We start from the raw sequence: 7,292 nt of genomic DNA on the forward strand, positions 1-7,292 counted from the left end.
TAGTGAGCTCATGGCGCATGGTAAATGCGTTCAAACCAGGTCCAGCTGAATTGTTACAAAGAGCCTTTCATTGTCTCCATGTTGACCTTTAAGATGTATAAATTAGCTAGAAACTTGTGTTACAGTTCTGTGCTTAATCCTGATCTTTTTGTTTGTTTGTCTATAAAAATCAGTCTCCATAAGGATGTAGAGGCAGAATAATTCAGTAATACCCTCTGCCAATACTACAGAACTCCAGCACTGAAGATGCAGCACATCCTTTCCTGAAGGGGACCATCGGGATATATTGGTCATGTACAGTTCTAAAAAGCTGAGGGACTAATACCTATGTCTAGGATATATCTCTATGCTTATCTGCTTGGGTTCAACGAAGAGCTTTCCAGGCTCTCTATAGATGTGGGTGAAGGCTGTAAATGAATGAGTCAGCCTAGGACACTTTGGTGGTGCTGTCGGATGAGATAAAAAATCATATCCACATAATTCCGACAGATGGCACAGAGGAAGCAGCAACCCGAAGAAGATAAACAACTGTATGGCTAATAAGTAGATTGTGTCTGTTGAATAGTAGTTGAGAGAGCTGAGAGGAAATGATGTGAGATGCGTCTCAAAAGCGCACACTGGGACAGACAGACGAGATGATGCAAGAGGTGCAGAAATAAGGAAGGTCCTGCGTGAGGAAAGAAGAGTCATCTGACCTCACTGGAAGCGATTCAGTCGTTACTCAATAAAGATTTACTGCCTGTCTCTTAAGTGCCAGATATTGATGCAGGCACTTGTGATACGTCAGTGAGGAAAACAGATTATACCCTCGCAAAACAGAGGAATAAAATCCCTGACCTGGCTCCCATCATGGCGGGGGTGGGGGGTCGTGAGTAGAAGACAGGAGCTATAAGAGAAGTAAGAGGGTAAGTATAAAAAGATGGAGGGCTGTGTTTTTGTTTGGGGGCGGGCGGGGAGGCTTGAACCCTTTGCCAATAATTTGGATCTGGAATGATGGTTTGGAATTTTGTGTTATGTGAGAATAAGAGCTCTTACGGGTGAATACTGTTCCCTAGAGAGATAATAAATCTAAAAAGAAGATTGCAAGGATGTCAAAAGTAAATGGGGGCCTGGCAAAAAAAATGCCAGATTCTGAGTTCTTGGGGGTAGTCTTGGTCCCCTGACTTCTTCACTTTCAGCAAAGCCAACTGTCTCTAGCAGGATTATTTTCTCTTTATAAACTGTTGAAAGAAAGTAGGACATGGCATTATGGATTTCAAAGGAAAGAAAATCTTTGGGGGGGCGGGGGAGGCAGCATAGAATACTTTCCAAAAGTTAAATAAGCATAGTAACTATTAGGTGAACTTTTCTGGGAAAACATAAACAAATGTCCATGCATCATCCCAGATATGGCATCAGGGAGCAACCAAAGGAAGGACTCACCCAGGCCCAGCACCATGAACCAATCAATGAGTCTATTGGGCTTAATGTTAGCGCAGGTTACTTACAGGAGCATGGATGGGCCCCTAAACAATGACATCATTGAAAGTTTCACCTCTGCAGAAAGAAAGACTTCCAGAACCACAGCTCCATAGATGGATTCCTCTGTCATCACTTATCTTTCCACTTTCTCTGTATTCTCTGGCTCTTCCCAAAGCCATGGGCATCTGGGGCAGCATTAGCTACTACTGCTCATGAGAAGGCACAGGAATGAATGCTGAAATCACAGGCTCAGAGCTAATGGTCCTCCTGACTCCCTCCTCCCACGAGCGAACATCAACACAGCCTGCTCTTGGCTGTCCCTTGCAGGTGGTCATGGCTCCTCTGATGCCAGAAGGACAGTAACTTTGTCAGCTGACCTCTTGGTAGCCTCGTAGTGGATCCATTTCCTACCCTTCTCTCCCTTGCTTTGTGCCTGCATGGAGATGGATTTCAATAAACTAAGTTTCCTGGCTTCCAGTTCCCTTCATTTTAGGAGTGTCACTCATGGGAAAGACTAGCTGCAAAGGGCAAAGGGATTGAGAGGCAAGGGAAGGTATTCTCCTCACTCTCTGTGGACCAGTGTACTAACTAACAGAGGTTCATTTTCCTCTGGGAAAATCCTTCCTGTGGTTGGGCACCTGTGCTTCTTGCTTTCTCCTGGAGCCATTCCTCCCCGGGGCTGCCTTTGCACTTCAGCTAGATCCTGATACACCACCAGCTATGTTTAGCACCCTTAATTTCTCCCATGGGGTTACAGGGCTTCACTTAAGATCACTTTATTAAGTTAACACTTTCAGAGTGTTACTACCAGGACCATGACAAACAAAATGACTAAAGTCATGTAAGAGTTGGAAACCAAAGTAGGGTTAAGTCTGCGAGTTCACAAGTTTAGGAAAGTAAAAGCTAGAGATTTGTTTTTTTTTTTTCTTTTGAATTATAAGTATAAATGGCATGAAGAAGGCACAAGCAAGCACTCTTATTGTTTTTAAGAATGAAGAAGAGCCGGGCGTGGTGGCGCATACTTTTAATCCCAGCAGAGGCAGGAGGATCGCTATGAGTTCAAGGCCAGCCTGGTCTACAAAAGTGAGTCCAGGATAGCCAGGACTGTTACACAGAGAAACCCTGTCTTGAAAAACCTTATTAAAAAGAAAAAGAATGAGGAAGAAATTCACCTATGTTCATTTCAACAAAGTCAGCCAGTAGAACAGACGAGAACAGAAGAACAGAAGCACACACGCTAGCTAAGACAGCGCAGATTTGATCTGCAGATCGCATCCTAGGGGTATAGGAAGGAATTTTGGAACCACATTCAACCAGGTCCTAAGCCTTGCCTGCCACTCACTCAGTGTCAGTCCAGATAGCAAATAACATGTTCCACACCTGCATCCTCAGTGCCATGCCATTGTAAAAACGCTCACAGATATTAGGAGACACACCTGGTGCCACAAGACTGAGGCAGTACACGAGGACACAAACAGCTCATCTTGTGAACCACTGAAGGACAAAGCGATCAACAAATGAACCCAAGATAAATCAGAACATTTTATTATCAGCAAAACTATAAAGTTGATATGAATGCATACCAACATACATAAATGGCTGAATAAAACAACACAAGAAGAAAAGAGTCCAGTCTTTCAAGAATTCAAAAAAAATTGAGAATTTATAAAAACTTGATTCCTAGCCGGGCGCAGAGGCACACGCCTTTAATTCCAGTACTCGGGAAGGCAGAGACAGGTGGATCTCTGTGAGCTTGAGGCCAGCCTGGTCTACAAAACAAGTCCAGGACAGCCAAGGCTGCACAGAGAAACCCAGTCTTGAAAAACAAAACAAACAAACAAACAAACCATCTTGATTCCTCCCTATATTCACCCAGAGAATGAGTTAAGCTTACTGGCTGGTTCCCCAATTTATAGAGTAAGTAAAGAGAAAACAGCAGCTTTGAACTGCAAATGAATAAAATACATCCATGCTTGCTATTAACCGAGCAGAGGTTACATTCACCGGCAGTGTGCTGTGGGCACAGAGTGCCTCAATTTGGTGTGATGAGGAGCATTTTCATCTCTGTTTTTTTTTTCTACTGATTCTATAACCTCAGTATAATTACAGAAAGACATTAGACAAACTCAGCCTAGAGGGCTTCCTTGACAGCACTATCTGAGCCTGTTTATGCCGTAGAAAAATGGAGATGTGGGGCTGATAAATTGCCACAGACCAGGAAAAAAAAATTAAAACCACTGGAAAAACATAACAGCCAAGTGCAATGTGCTACTCTGGGTTGAATTCTGGAACAGAAAAAGGCTATTAAAGTAATGAAAATCAAACAAAGTCTAGAGTTTAGTTAATTTAAAAAAAAAAAAAAAAAAGATGGTCTCTAAATTCAGCTCCAGCTGGTAGCTATAAAAATAGCACTTATTATCTAATTGCTCCAAAACTTTACATATTACTTGCAAAAGAGCCATGAACACATGCAATAAGGGAATCATTACAGTAGGGATGGATGACTTTAATGAGCCTTTTCCCCCCTTCCTCTTCTCTAGCTTTCATAGTTGTTTATTTCAGGGATGTAGTGACTCCGTTTTAGTGAAACTCTATTGTCATTTGTCTGTTGACAATGTGTGACCCCTCCCCCCACTGGCAGAAAGGACAGCAATCTTGCACCAGCAGGTTTCCCTCCAGCCTTCAGTGTCTGAGGCTCCCTTGCTGGGCCATAAGAAGAAGCAGCAAGCAGGGAAACTGTTGCTGTGGTGATCCTCATGGTGGCAGGGCTACCTTTGGCTCATTTGGTTTGCCTGGACAGTTTCTTCGCCTTAAAAAGAAAAAAAAAAAAAGCAGTTTATGGAGCCCAAATGTGAAATCACGCTGGCTCTGATTCATGACATTTTCCTGAGACTTTATAATGTTTCTTTTTTCTAAATAAGCAATTTCAGGTCAGGTAAAAATGTGAGTAAATCATGCCTGGCTCTTGTTCCAGATGTATCAATTTCTGTTCATTCCTTTCCTCCTCCTTTTCATGGCTTTGGTACAACAAAAATAAGCAAAGCCTCTAGTCTGGGCCCTTTCTGAGTATGTAATATATGCATAGTGTACTGTGCACATAGCAATTTCCCTACCTTGGTCATTACTGACCTTAGCATTTTCTCTGGCAATTATCTGAAACGGAGTAATAATATGGAGTAATGATTTTGGCATGCGTGAGACCCTGGGAGGATCAAAGAGGCTGATGTGACAGTTCATGAGGCAGGGAGGAAGCGAACCGTCCCCCACTGCCAACACTAACATCGCTGTGCACTTGAGAGTCTGGGAGAACCCAGTTGCCAAGTGTCTGCCTGCATTTTCTTTGAGGGGGCCAGCCCAGTGCAGGTCAGGAAAATTATGGCTTTTATCAAGCAGACACTGTGGCTCTCTTTGAGGATGGCCAAAGCCCCACTGCTGGTAACTGCAACACATGTGGTCTTTTAAAACGAGGGCATGAATATTTTCATTAACGGGCAAAGAGGTGCCCACATGAGACTTCATTTATTTGGAATACACAGGTAAGGCTAACAGGGGTGAAATGTTTGTAAAGAAATTAAGAATGAGGGCTCTGGAGACAGACTGCCTGAGTTTTAAACCTGGCCCCTTCAGTTACCATTATCAGACAGTGTAGGAGAGCTATAACCTCCATGGTGCCTGAAGTCCCCTATTAGTGAAAGGAACACAAGGGCACCCAAGTTGTATATTGTCCTGGCAAGTGTCAATATGTGATGTAGCCACAACACTGACACTTGTCCACTGCTGCCGTGACTTTTGTTTTAGCTACTTATGTTAAAGACAGAAAGCAATCAGATTTGTCTGTAGTTTTGTGGCCTCTTTTTTTTTCCCCAGACTGTTTATTCTTTAAACATTTGCTGGGCATAAAAGGCACCAGACATTATGCTAAGTGCTATGATATATGGTTTCAGCATGCACACGCGCACGCGTGCACACACACACACACAGCCAGTACTTTGCCGTAGAGAATTTATATTCTGTTGTGAGAGGAAATGCACACAAAAAGTTCTACTGCATTGCAGAATGTCTTTCCCTGAGTGTGAAATACTTTGGAACTTTAGAGAAAGAACGGGGCCATCTAGCCAGTAGATGGGACAGTCGTCATGGAGGAGGTAGTCCTTGGCTAGAATTTGAGAAACAAGTAGATTGCTTTTGTATTAACAGAAGTTCGAATGATGTGGGTGGCATGCATGTGTGAAAGAGGGCAGGAGGACTGCCGACTCCATGGGTATGAACTCATGTAGGGAGGATGGCAGTGGGGGATTTGCGAGATGGGACTGGGCATCCAAATCATGGCTTTAACCTGAGGGTGCTTTATGGAAAGAGGTCTACAGAGGTAACAGGTGTGTTCAGTGGTTAGCCTTAACTGGACCTGGCCAAAGAGCTTCCCATCTTTCTTCAGTCAAGCAGTTGGTGGGGCTATGAATCTGGGATTAGACTCTTGCTTTGGAAAAGGACTTGGAGAAAACATCGAGCCATAGCTACAGCCTCCCCACAGACAGTACAGAAAAACATTTCTCTGCTTGACACTATGCATACCACACACTTAAAGAGTCATAAAACGTAACAAAGCATCATAACAAAGCAACAATTCTGCATAATTTTACAATACTACAACCACTGGCTTTACAGAGTATGTTATAATTAAGTTCAGTGTTTTCATAACAAAATGGGATTTTCAGCCAGCAGTTCTCTTCTTGAAAGATTTACCAGTGGTTCTGTTTTTTACAGATTTATTCCACATGAGCAGAAACCAGACTACAGAGATTTATCTTTTATAAAAATCTGTTTCCCTACCTCTGTGTGCTTTAATGTTGAAACTGGCACTTGGAACTGTAACACTACATATAAAATATTTCTAACACAATATTTTGGCCAAGGGCTGTTTTTACAGTCATACAAACGCATAAGAGTAAATCTCAACAAAGCCAGTTTTTAAAAATAATTTGGAAACCAAATTTAAAACTATATTCTCAATTTAAGTCACAAACTACAGATTGAGTAATTTCCCAAAGCCAAATTCAATGTCAACATTATACACAGCACACTAAGGACCATGACCTGTACTCTATTGGTTTCCATTTTTAAGCTGTTTCTAAAAGTCCATACCTCCCCCATTGTCCCTTCTCTCATCCTTTCTTCCATTAACAAATACTTCATAAGTCTTTCCCTTCTGCCACATACTAAATCAGAGGTTTCTACATCCGTGTTCATCAATCCAGGTGTCAGAGAGTCACTGTCAGTGACAAAGGAAAGGGACCTGAAACAAGCACTACGAAGTCCTCATGATAATTCCCTTTCAATTGGTTGTTTTGTTTTGTTGAGATCGGCTCACTAGAGCCTTACTATGTACCCCAGGCTATCCTTGACACAACTCTGTCTCTCAAGTACAAGAATTATAGAGATGTGCTACACATATGACCAAAACTCATTCTTTAATCAGAAAGATTTTGTTCAGAGGCATAGTGAAAGAACAGACCAAATGTGATACAAAAGGAAATCAGGCTGCCTGGGTGAGAGTACTCAAGGGTCCTGGGTATTGTTCCAGGTTTCCTTCTGTTAGTTTAGGAAAAGGAGGAATCAGTAGCTAGGGATAGTGTGACGGCATCCCTCTGGCATTGATTGGTAGTTTATGGGTTACATAACCCTTCCTTTATTGATTATGTCTTTTCCCATGATGCATTCAATTTTAATCAATGTATACACAAGGCATAGACATAAGATAATAAGTAGGTGTATTTTTCATAAATATTAATTCAAAGGACAATTTGCCTTATTGTACCTTCACACAAACCTAG

This window comes from Acomys russatus, chromosome 6, assembly GCF_903995435.1.
Source record: "Acomys russatus chromosome 6, mAcoRus1.1, whole genome shotgun sequence".
In the NCBI taxonomy this organism is placed as follows: domain Eukaryota; kingdom Metazoa; phylum Chordata; class Mammalia; order Rodentia; family Muridae; genus Acomys; species Acomys russatus.